We start from the raw sequence: 13,583 nt of genomic DNA on the forward strand, positions 1-13,583 counted from the left end.
GTTTTAAAGAAATTCCAGAAAATCAAATTGGGTGATATCAGTTTAGACTTGGATTGGTTTGAACTTGACTTGATGTGATGTATACAATTAAAATGTTTTATTAACGCTCATTTTGTCATTTATTCTATTTTAATCTTTTAAAAAGCATTCCCTTTTCTATACAATAATGTCCAGCATCCTAGAGAGGTGATATTATGGCCAGACAGGCAGTAAGAGTTATGCCGCGTACACACGATCGGGATTTTGGTCAGAAAAAGATATGATGGCTTTTCCGACGGGATTCCGCTCAAGCTTGGCTTGCATACACACGGTCACACAAAAGTTAGCTGAACTTTCGACTGTCAAGAACGAGGCGACGTACAACACTACGACGAGCCGAGAAAATTAAGTTCATTGCTTCCGAGCATGCGTTGAATTGTTTCCCAGCATGCGTAGGAATTTTGTGCGTTGGAATTGCTACAGACGAACGCATTTTCGGATACATTCGAACAATGTCCCTCTGTCCCTCTTTGCTCCTCATTTGTCCTTCATTTTGGTTTAATCTAAATAGTTGTATATAACATTGACTTTTTATCTTTCAAAAAGTGCTTCCCAGTGCTAAACCTACATTGTACATAGTTACATAGTAGGTGAGGTTGAATAAGACACAAGTCCATCAAGTCCAACCTATGTGTGTGATTATATGTCAGTATTATATTGTATATATTATATATTATATATATTATATTGTATGTTGTGGTCGTTCAGGTGCTTATCTAATATTTTTTTTAAATTATCAATGCTCCCCGCTGAGACCACCGCCTGTGGAAGAGAATTTCACATCGTAACCGCTCTTACAGTAAAGAACCTTCTACGCAGTTTAAGGTTAAACCGCTTTTCTTCTAATTTTAGTGAATGGCCGCATGTCTTATTAAATTCCCTTACGTGGAAAAGTTTTATCCCTATCGTGGGGTCACCAGTATTGTTTTTGTACATTGAAATCATATCCCCTCTCAAGCGTTTCTTCTTCAGAGAGAACAAGTTCAGTGCTTACAACCTTTCTTCATAACTAAGATCCTCCAGACCCTTTGTTCATTTTGTTGCCCTTCTCTGGACTCTCTCCAGTTCTAGTATAACCTTCCTGAGGACTAGTGCCCAGAACTGGACAGCATACTCCAGGTGCGGCCGGACCAGAGACTTGTAGAGAGGAGAATTATCATTTTATCTCTGGAGTTAATCCCTTTTTAAAACATGCCAATATTCTGTTTGCTTTGCTTGCAGCTGCTTGGCATTGCATGCTATTGCTGAGTCTGTCTTCTACTAGGACCCCAGGTCCTTCTCCATCCTAGATTCCCCCAGAGATTCTCCCCCCCAGTGTATAGATTGCATTCATATTTTTGCCACCCAAATGCATTATTTTAAATTTTTCCACATTTAGCCCAGGTTCACGCTAAGCTGCGGGAATGAAGCAGTGCGAGTTCAGCTGAACTCGCACGATTTCACTCCCGCATGTCAGTCCCGATTTCGGCAGCGATTTCAGAGACATCTCTGCAGGTTTCTGCACAGATGCCAATGTAAATCGCAGCCCGAAATCGCAAAAAAAGTAGTACAGAAACTACTTTTTGAAACCGTACATGCAGCACCGCACTGATTAGGAAGGTGCCATTGCCGGCAATTGCCGCCGATTTGACATGCAATTTGACATTTGCATGCAAAATGCAAACAAAAAAAGAGCGACAATTTTGAAAAAAACACAATATTTTGTACTTGCTATAAAAAATATCCACCGTTTTTTTTTTTTTTTTAAAAGCTAATTGTTTCTCAGTTTAGGCCGATATGTATTCTCCTACATATTTTTGGTAAAAAAAAATCATAATAAGCGTATATTGATTGGTTTGCGTAAAAGTTATAGCGTCTACGAAATAGGGGATAGATTTATAGCATTTTTATTATATTTTTTTTTTTTTACAAGTAATGGCGGCAATCTGTGATTTTTATCGTGACTGCAACATTATGGCGGACACATCGGACAATTTTGACACATTTTTGGGACCATTGGCATTAATACAGCGATCAATGCTATAAAAATGCATTGATTACTGTAAAAATGTTACTGGCAGTGAAGGGGTTAACACTAGGGCGTGATCTAGGGGTTAACTGTGTTCCCTGGGAGGTGATTCTAACTGAAGGGGGAGGGGACTGACTAGAGGAAGTGACGGCCGCCAGCCACGAGCATCGGCACCCCTTGCTGTGCAGTGGGCGCGCGCGCCTCCGGTGGCACGCATTCCTGCTATCCCGACCCCACGAGCTGACGTGTAGCTCGACGGCTCGTGCAGGAGAGCCAGTCTGCAGCAGTATAACTGCGGCGGCTGCTCAGAAAGCGGTTAAAGATCACATATATTATATTAGCAGTAACCAACTGTTAATGCCAATAGGACGTCATGTAAATCAGATGCACACTGGTGACAACAGGATAGTTAAATTTGCAGCACTGGAACACATCCCAATGAACTCTCGAGGTGGTGATCATGATAAAAAGATCTTACAAAGGGAAATGAGATGGATCCATACCCTAGCTGCTACTATGGCCCCTGACCTCAATGACGCTATAAGTTACAAACCATTTTTGTAAAAATATATATATATATTTATTTATTTATTTATTTTCTCTCAATTAGACTATACCACCTGTATTGTCATGTGATATAATATGTTTTAAAATTGTTTTGATTTGTGAGCAATGGTATTCCATTGCTTCAGCCATGATGGTTCAGTTGTGGGATTTTTTTTTTCCTTCTGTCGTGTCCTGTTTTCGCAGGTTCTCTTCTTTTGTTTTTGTTGTGTTTTGTTTATGTCTTTGTCTTTGTCCATGTCTAAATTGGTGTTTAACTTGTCTGGCTCTTTGATTATTGAAACTAGTGTATTCATATTTGGATTCTTATTCTATCCCATCATTAACCCCAAGATGGTCTTCCTTTTTATCTCTGCCAGTCTGGGCTGGATTTGCCCAGGGCTATGTTTTGGCTGGCGATTCAAACCTATACAATGGAGTGTACCCTTCTGCTTTTGTTATGTACTGAGGTCTGACTCTGGTTTGCTGGTGTCTTTAATCTCTATTTGTTTGGTCTTCCCTTGCTCTGTGTTGATTGCTAGTTGTGATGCGCTGTGAGGGCGTTTGGAGATGATGCACCACGTTTTGACATTAGTAGCTGGGTCTTCCCCAGCCCCTCCCAGTAATCTGTCCACCAGATCCGTGATGTGCCGAACCCGAGCGCCCGGTATACAACATACAGTTCGGCGCTTCGGGTCTTTGTGACAGATTGTCCTCTCTGTCCTTCTAAGAATTGAGTCCCATACCACCAGAGTCTTTCCCTTCCCTTGGCTTTACTCCCACCCTTACTGGAGGAGTTATTCCCCTGGCAGCTAGGGCAGTCACTGAGCTCCAGCAGTGCTGGTCCCTGACTGGTTTCACCAATGTCACTCAACGGGGCGTACTTATTGGGATGTTCCAACCCAGGACCAGACTCCGTGGCACTTTCCCCTCTACCTTTCCTGACTGTCACCCATCTACTCTTCTCTGGTGCCTGCCTCTCTTTTTCTCTGCTTACCTCTGTGCTGGCCCCTGCCGGCGCCTGCCGGGTACAATCCCAACTCTCCTTTAGTGTGGAGGGTCTTTTCAGTGCTGACAGTTCCTTCACTAAGATTTAGAACCTGGGCTTCCAGTGAAACAACGTGTTTACATTTTTCACAGCAGTATTCAACCTCAATCAGATGACCAAGGAGCGCATACATGCCGCAAGATGTACACCAAGTCACATCTCCACACCTGCCGGGCCTACTAATTTGATGGGGATTGAGGATTATACCCTGTTGTACCCTGTTATACCCTGTTGTGAGTGCCCATGTGCACTCACAACACTTGTTCACTCACAGTCCACGTGCACTCACAGTCCACGTGCACTCACAAAACACACAATACTCCAGTACTAACAATACATGGGTACTCACGATACACAGGTACTCACAATGCACAGGTACTCACAATACACAGGTACTCACAACACATAGGTACTCAGGTACACACAATACTCAGGTACTCCCAATACTTAGGTGCACATAATACTCAGGCACACACAATACTCAGATACTGTCAAGGCTGGGCTCAGTCCTTCTTTCTCTGAGCTGGCCGCTCAGCTGTTGGCTAATTGCCAGCTCCTATCTCTCCACAATGACTCATCTGTTGATGATATCCTGCTCATCAGTCCTGCCTACTTAAGCTGTCCAGCCCAGATGATCTCTGCCTTCGCCTTGGTCACATCTCTAGAGACACTCCCCTGTGTTCCTGTTAAAGACCGGCTTGGCTGACATTCCTTCTGGCTCCAGATCCTGCTTGCTGTTCTACTACGCTCATCTCTGGCTCTGTCAGGAAAGGTTCCATCTGCTGGTAATATCTATCATTTGGCGTGCAGTACTGAGGTCCACCAGCAGGTGTCTCCTGGCAGTTTGGAACTGTCAGGAGAGCTTTTCCCTGCTGGTGTTATGTCATCTTTGGACCGCAGTACTGACATCCACCAGCGGATGGATCCTGGCAGTGTAGAGCAGAAAGCACCTCCTGCGTTCAGGTGCCACTTGAAGCTAATCACAGGTATTCATATAAATAACCGGCTGATGATTGTTCTCATCGCCTTGGTATCTTCCTTGTGTCCTGATCCATACCTGCTGCCTGAAGACCTGAACCTGTTACCTGAGTACCTGATCCTGTCTCCCTGTCCTGTATTTCCCATTTATAGTACATATCTGTCTGTTGTTACTTGTGGGTCTCTGTCTGTTGGTTGGTTTATTGCACTGTGTCATATTGGAGGTGGTTGTATTCATATTATTCACTTACCTTAATAAACGTTTATATTTACTTACATGTGTTTTGGTTCTCTCTGTGCAGTCCACACAGTCCGGTCTTACCAATTTATGATAGACTCCCTGACATTTTGGCTTGTCTGACTCAGGTACTCACAATACACTGTCAGTCAGGTTTTGTAGTTTGTGTCTCTGTGTCACTCTACACAGCCTCTCCTTGTAATCTGACACTAGCAGTCAGTCACCTTCAGTCCCACTTCACTAATCAGTCTCTCACGCTCTCTCCTGCGGTCTGCACTTCACTTAGCCCCCGCCTCTCCCTATCAGCTTTCCACCTCCTGATTCCGCTGAATGTCCTCCTGTCTCCTCTGTCCATGTCTGTGGGGTGATACTGTTCCTAGTACACCTGCTTCACTACCGCAATGTCTACCGCAATGTCCTGATCTACCGCTGCTGTTGGTCCCTCGTTGGGGGGTCCGGGCCGGGTCGTGGGTGGTCCGGTCCAGTCGGGGGGTCACGCTGTTGCTCTCGGAGGTGGGGGGGATCCGGTCCTGTCCTCTGCTCGCTGCTCACACACTCCCTCTCACGCCATGCTGCCTAGCACTGACTTCCGCGCCAAAAAAGCTCTGCAGCAGTACCACCTAGCTGCCAGCTCTATGTCCTCTTGTAAAGAGCTGGAAAGCTCAGACCTTTCATCCAATTTCTAAATTGTTGCATTTGTAAATTTTAAAAGCCAATATAAAGGAATACTAGTGATACAAAAATGCACCTGCGGGTTTGACTACTCTTTTTTTATAATTAATTAAATAAGACTGCATACTTTTGCTAATAGGTTTTCCTCATTCCCATCTCAAAAAGTTGGGAGGTATGTTTTCTCTTTCTCCTCCAATCAGCATGCTCTGTGTCAGCACATGAACCGATTGGCTGATTGTGCTGCTTACTCCTCTTACACTTGAGCCCTGATGTACAGACAATACAATGCACTGAAAGGGTTAAATGCTGATTAAGTCTAGAGGACACAGGAATTAGGAGTAATACTCTTCTTATTCCTGGCTCCAGCAGGCTTCCTCCATGCAAGCCCACTTTGACAGTGTTACACCCTGCCACTGTGTTGGTAGGATTAAAGTTTCAGCCATTTTTGTGTTCATTAAAAATCAGCAACTAAAAAAAGTGTAGCTACTGACTTTTAAAAAACAACCACTCACCTGTCCCATGATCCAGCGGTGCACTCACCCGTGCCGTCTTCACTCTGTGTTATCCCTCGGTGGTGCTGGCATTTTCACTATGGGCACCCAGATGTGACAGCTTGCGGCTCCACAGCCTGGTGCCCACTGCGCATAAGCAAGCGACGCTGCACTCTTTGACTGGTCCTGAAATCTTCTGGGACCTGTCATGTGTCCCAGAAGACTTCTGGAAGGAGAACTTCTGCTTCCAATCGCCTAAGACGACCAGAATGGAAGTGGGAGCTGGTTCCTGTCAAAATCCTGTCAAAAGCTCTGTTTCACAAACAGGAGGCAGGGAGGGGGCCTTAAAGCGGAACTTCCCCTTTTGGGCAGAGCTCCGCTTTAAAGATCACATAGGGTTCTCACAGATGCAGATTGAGGGTCTCCAGAATGTGGTTTTGAATGGAATAAGATGGATTTTCAGTTTTCTCTGGGAATCTTAACTCCCACAATGGGTTCTGAAGTCCTGAGGCTTCAGCAAGTCCAGAGTCCCTTGGCAAGGGAAGAAGTCTCTAACCCTACGTCCAGGTTTTATTGAGGACCAGCAGGCTGTGGGTATAGGTTTGCATATTCTCTTCAAAATCAAGGGTCTGACAGTGATTCGGGGCTCCACCCAGAAGACAGGCGGTCCCCTGTCCAGAGGCCGTTGCAGCAGGGCGCTATGAGAGGTATGCAGAGTATGTATGTAAGCACACTGGAGCTGTTAGGTGGTCTGAAGGAACAGACCAGGGCCATAGCCTGAGGGCAGAGCAGCGGTACTGTGAGAGTGAGCCAGGAGGCTGAAGGAAGCACCTGTGTTATTATATAGCATTGAAGGAGGAATGTTGAACACCCCTGTGAGAGTAACATTTTGATATACGTTGAGATTTTTACTTTTCCTTTAATGTGTAAGTCCACCTTTACAGAAAATCTGTAAGGTGAATTTACACTGGACCCCCTCCCCATCCTCCCAGTCCCACTGTACCGGAGTCCTGCAATCCACTGCTGTCAGACACTGGAATGCCACTTTACCGGTCCAGGGATTTGAAGTCCCAGTTGCTTAATCCCCTATCCATACCTCTCAGCATATTTGAATAGGAGGCATTCTAATTGGTCAGCACTGTCACATGGACTGTGCTGACCAATCAGAATCTGCCTAGACCATCCTGGAGGAGAAGAAAGAAAGCCAGGAGAAATTTAAATCCCCAGACCGGTAAATCGACATCCTGGTGCGTGACAGCAGGGGATCGCGGGATTCTGGACCGGGGAGAATGGGGAGGGGGTTCAGTATAAGTTCACCTTCCATTTTTTCTGTAAAGGTGAACTGACCCTTTAAAGAAAAGTGGTCCATTAAGCCCTGACACTGTATTTCTAGGATGGTTTAAATTCCCTGGAAAGCAATGCTGTTCCTAATTTATAGCATTTCTTTTACACAAATAGTGTTTTCTTTTGGTATTATTTGATTACCACTGGGTTTTTTATTTTTTTTAATATATAAATGAAAAAAAAAAATATAATAACCAAAATAACCAATATATTTTTTTTTTGGTATAAAACATGTTCAAAAAAAAAAAAAATCTAAAAAATCGAATTTCTTCCTAAATTTTGACCAGTGTATATTGATTGGTTTGCATGAAAATTATAACATCTACAAACTATGGTATATACATATAAATATAGGATTTTTTTTGTGATCAGCAACTTGTAATGGGACTGTGATAGTTTGGTGGGAAATCTGACACTAAATAATGCTGGGGGGGGCTGACTTGCACTGACATCACCAGTGACATTAATACAGTGATAAGTGCTAATACTATATACTGTCACTGTACTAATGACACTGGCTGGGAAGGGGTTAACATCTAGGGGAGACTGGGGGTTAAATGTGTGCTGAATTTTATTAAATATCTCTCTGCTTCTTATCCCTGCTTTGCAGAGATAAGAAACAGAAAGATTGTTCCCTCTGTAGAGAGCCCTGTGTTAATTGTCAACACAGGGTTCTGATTGAACACAGCCGATCAGCAGGTCCCGGCCAGTGATTAATGGCCAAGACCTGCTGACAGACTCTGGCTGTGCACAATCACAGTGGGTGTCGGCGGGGAGGCACGCATGTGCACGCCCTAAACCCGGAAGCAGTCAGTGACGTACAGGTACATCGCTTTGACTGCACAGGCCACCCATCCTCAGTACATTGAGGGGGGGGGGCGGCGCACAAGTGGTTAAACACATTTTTGGCTAGATAAAGTGAACAAGGATTACAACCTTCTCCAGGTTGATATACTATCTGTGTCTTCACTTGGGAAATCCTCCTAATATAAACATAGAAAGCAAAAATGCCCTATCCCTGGGTCCGGCAACCTGTTACAAAATAATTTTCATGTTTTTAAACATTAGATAACTGGCGTACCAGTAAACAATAGCACATCCCAGGCTTAAGCTGGCCATACACTGGTAGACTTCTAATTGAATGTTTGCACAAATCATGTAAACTCTCAGTATATTCAACAAATGACTTTTGAAAGTAGTTAAAAATTGAATTTGTATTAACATTCAGTTTTGGAGTGAATGGATTTTCCTGAATGAAAACGATGTACACTGTTAGAGATTCATCCATTTGAGGTAAAAATTCAATTTCTCTGCCGTTTAACCACTTGACCTGCGGAAGATTTACCCCCTCTATGACCAGGCCATTTTTGGTGATTTGGCACTGCGTTACTTTAACTGAAAATTGCTTGTTCATGCAACACTGTACCCAATTAAAACTGATGTCATTTTTTTCTCATAAAAAGAGCTCTCTCTTGGTGTTACTTGATCACCACTGAGCTTTTTATTTTTTATACGCTATAAACGAAAAAAAAACACAATTTTCAAAAAATAAAACTATTTCTTACTTTCTGCTATAAAACATAAACAATAAAAAAAGTTACAAATCAAATTTCTTCACAAATTTAGGCCAATATGTATTCTGCTACATGTTTTTGGTAAAAAAAAAAAAAATCTTGGTAAGTGTATATTGATTGGTTTACACGAACGTTATAAAGTCTACAAACTATGGTATATATTTCTGGAATTTTTTTTATTTTTATATTTTTATAGTAATGGCGGCAATCAACAGCTTATAGCAGGACTGCGGTATTTCAGTGGACAATCGGACACTAACTGACACTTTTGACACTAATCAGTGTACTAATGCCACTGGCTGGGAAGGGGTTAAACATCTAGGGCAATCAAAGGGGTAACTGTGTGCCTATCCAGTGTTTTGTGTACTGTATGTGCTGCTTTTACTCAGGGAAGTGATGGATTTTATTCCCTGTTTTACAGGGACACAAAATCCATTCCTTTCCCTCTGTCAGAACAGAACTCTGTGGACATCGAGTGCCTGGCAACCTCAGATCGGCTTCTGCTGTGATTAATCACAACAGAAGCGGTCAGCCGCTGGCACGCGTGCATGTGACCCCTGTATGCGGAAGTGCTGTATACGTGATCCTGCCCAGGAGTGCTGCCCTGTAGCAGTAAATCTGAATAAGTCGTTAAAACAATGTTCTCCAAACAAAACATTTCAAATGAAATTCTTCTAGTGTATGGCCTGCTCTAGTTTGTTCTCAGGTTTTGCCCTCATGGAAGTACTGCTAAAGGTAGGTTAAATTATTATATATATTATTAATACAGCAGGCCTCGGTTACAAATTTCGTGTAGTGGGCAGGATAGCTCCACCTATTATCAGATCCTGGAATTTTCAGATTCATTGTTGCCACCTACCAGTGTGGTGCTCTTGTACAAATCTTGCCAATTTCCCCAAATTTAAAGGCTGCAGCCTGTTACTAAAGGATTGAATTGGATCCAAGAGACTGGAAAGGATGGTCTACTTGTATATTGCGCTCTAGGAACAGCAAGTAAAGCTAGCCTTTAATATGCTGGAAGGAGTTGCCTGTTGGTTTGTGTTTCTCTGACCTTCAGAGGATGGAGTACTCCTAGATGACCTTAAAAGTATATAGGGGAGTTTATATGGAGACACCTCTTCTGGGTTATGCAAACACTTTTTTGCCTGTTTCAAAAGGGAAGAGGATGACCACAATTAGCAAATGTCTTGCATTAAATTATGGTAGAGCTGCAGAGGAAAAGTGCTGACCAGCTGTGAGTGCTGGGGAAAATGGACCAGTTTTGGTTGGGACTGAAAAATGTACCCCTGAGGCAAGTACTTCAATAATACGTGGATGCAATTGCTTAATATGCCAATTTAGCTCCAAAAGTGGAAAAACACTTTAAAAGGGACATTATCAGAGGAACTGCGTACATGAAAATCTGATCTCAGACACAGATCTGTTCTATAGATAAATTAAGCTAAACTATAACCAAAACGTGGAGAAGAGAAGAAAGGATTGATTACACTCTTGAATCCAAAAGATGCTGTAGAAATTTCTTTATTGTCATGAGCCAGACAAAATTGCAATGATGATCAGTTGACGTGTTTCACACAAAAAGAACCGTGCTTGTTGTGACAAGCTTCTTCTCCTCTTGATATTGCCTATGGTGATGAGTCGAGATTAGCACCTTGGATCTGGTGTGTCCATTTTTTGCCTGAAGCGGTGTGTGCACCCTTGTTCTATACCAAAAGTTTATTTATTTATTTATTTTCAATAGTGTGAGTGAGAGAGCTTCTATTTTATTTGCTCTCCATCTTCTTATTGCGGAGATTTCCCCTCCTTTTTAGTCCTGATGACAAAATAGTACTGGTGTCACTGGGACAGGAAAATATAGACAACAATAAAAATCTGACGCATATACTAACTCCTCCCCACTATCAAAAAGTGTGTTTTTGGTACTGTCTCTGTCCTATCAGAGACATATTCTGTCACTTCCTGTGTCTTCCTGTGACATGCTTTTACCTGAGCAGGTAGCAAGGGTAGATCTCTTTAACAGGGGCACATGTCTCCCCTGTGTTTAAAAAAAAAAGTTTGAAATTTAAAATGATTGTAAACCTTCTCTTTTTCCTTTAAAATAATGAACATGTTATATTAACTGCCCTGTACAATGGTTTTGCACAGAGCAGCCTTGACCCGCCTTGACCCGACTCCTCGTCCCACCAAGTGCCCCCATAGCAAACCACTCTGTGTCAAGTCCATTGACACACAGATCTCAGCTCGGCCTGCCCCCCTGCTCTCTCCTCACTGGCTTTAATTGACAGCAGCCAATGGCTCCCACTGCTGCATCTGAGCCAAGGAGGAGGGAGAGAGCCTCTGCTCTCCTGCACATCTCTGGATCGAGATTTGGCTCAGGTAAGTATATAAGGGGGAGCTGCATGCAAAATATTTTTTACCTTAAAAGAGAAGTATGAGGTTTGTTTCTTTTTCTGAATCATACTTATCTAGGTGGATCTGTCTCACGCCGGCTCTAACACTGAGAACCGAGCGATCAAACACCGCTGATTCCTCAGTTCTCAAGGCTCCCTGAGCAGAAACAGTGTATGTTCTTTGTAAAATATTTGCCTATTTCTACCTGCATTTGCAGTGCCGATCAGCGGTCACGTGATTCCTCGAGGCTCCCCTCCTCCCCGGCTGAAGTCTCGGCTCTCTCTTCCCCTCCTTCCGACTGACGCCAACAGGGGTATCTTGGTCCCTCCCACTCTAGCTGTCAGATCAGGAGGGGGAGCCTCGAAAAGTCGCGTGACCGCCGATCGGCGCTGTGAATTCAGGTAGAAATAGGCATCTTTTTTACAAAGAACATACACTGCAGCATAGGAGGCTTTATAACAGGGGGAATGTGTGTCCTTTATAAAGTCGCTTAACAACCACTTTAATTCATTTCCTACAATTACCTGAGTCTTCAATCGATCCAGCACTGTGCACAGTTGGATCTTCTCTCACCTCTCTTCCTCTTTACACAGGAACTGTCAATCAAAAGTTATGAAAAGGAAGCGGGGATAAGGCTAAGCCATGCTGTGTGTATCTATAGAGTGCGGCTCCTTAGACACGCACAGCTCGGGAGTGAGCACGGACTGTGTGCCCCATAGCAAGTGGCTTGCTATGGGGGCACATGGACAAAAGGAGGAGCCAAGATCCCCGGTGGGGGACCCAAAAAGAGGAGGCTTGGGGCTGCTCTGTGCAATACCATTGCACAAAGCAGGTGAGTATAATGTTTTAATTTTTAATTAAAAAGCCCATCCCTCCTACCCCCCATCACACCTGTTGCTTGCTGAAGTGTTTTTGAACTGTTTGCTTTTTGTTACGGTGCCATGTTGGATGTGCGGGGCAGGGGTCTAACTTGGGTACTTCATGTCTGACACTGCACCGCTAAGTATTCCGGTGGTACTTCAAGGGTCACATAAGGCTTACGGGGTAAAGCAGTGTCATGCATGATGTGATGATTGGAGGAAATTTGCTCCGCACAGCACATGAATGTAATTTATTGTGTCATTGGATCTGTATTATTATTGGCAGTATAGGGTCAAATGTACTCCAATTAAGTATTTGGGTTTTATATATTTCATATATAAAATATATATATATTTTTTAAATAATAGTAAGGGCATACTTTCTTTCCCATTGTTTTGTGTTTTTATGAAATCTGTAATATATGCGATAATTTAGTCACTCAAATTGCTGTAGTGCAGCTTTCAGTAGAATTGATGCTTCCCCTTTTTCTCCTGGTTTTATACAAATTCAACCTGCTTGCATCCACCCAAAGCTGACATTTGTACAAATCATAACTTACAATGCTTTCCCCCCAAAACAGAAGAAACCAGTGTTGACTTATAACAAAACTATCAGCATTGGATGGACTTGTAGTAGTGGACTTGAATTAGTAATGTGACTAGCTGAAAAAGACGAGACCTGCTTTTTTTTATTGCAGTCTAATATTGTTTTTCATACTGTTTATTTCTGTTCTCATACAGAAACTTTCTGGATCATTGGTCCATATAACAGTGCTGAGAAACTGAGAATACTCATCTTTATGGATATGAACAATATATGGATGATCTAAAAACACAGCTGGTGTTATATCCACCTCATCTGTTGTAGATGAACAGTCTGGGTCTTTTCCTCTCACTGTGTCTATTGGAACCTTTGCTTGTTTATTTCTTCTTACTATCTGTATAATACAGCTGCATATGTCAGTGCTATGGAAATAATGGATAATAATAATAATAATTACAATAAAATGATTTATTTCACCATGTCTAGACATTACTTCTTTAAGAACTTTTTTTTTTCTATTTTACCTGATGCATTGCGTCTTCTCTTGAAACTCACGATGTTTCAAAGAAAAGGGTGTCAAATCAGGATTGGGGTTTTTATGCTATATCACTCACCCCAAAATATTTTGTTGGTTTTTTTTTTGTTTTTGTTTTTTTTCTGAAAGTGGTACGTGAATAGATTCAGCCTACAATTCCATGTATTATTGCTATTCAGTTACCTGACCAACGGATTTAACCTTGAAGCAGTACTAATACCAAAAGCTAAAAATCCTATATATTGCACCTTACCAATCCTTAAAGTGTTACTAAACCCAGGACCCTGCATTCACTAAATCTGGTCTCCCACAGTACAC

General features: G+C 42.6%; 1 protein-coding gene across 3 annotated transcripts in view; it reads left to right on the forward strand.

Annotated features, from left to right (window-relative positions):
- The window catches only part of LOC141131485 (tetratricopeptide repeat protein 24-like), a 215,218-nt gene that overhangs the window by 92,077 nt on the left and 109,558 nt on the right, over positions 1-13,583 (forward strand). The gene's annotated exons all lie outside the window — the stretch shown is intronic.

The sequence above is a fragment of the Aquarana catesbeiana genome, linkage group LG03 (genome assembly GCF_042186555.1).
Source record: "Aquarana catesbeiana isolate 2022-GZ linkage group LG03, ASM4218655v1, whole genome shotgun sequence".
NCBI classification, from domain to species: domain Eukaryota; kingdom Metazoa; phylum Chordata; class Amphibia; order Anura; family Ranidae; genus Aquarana; species Aquarana catesbeiana.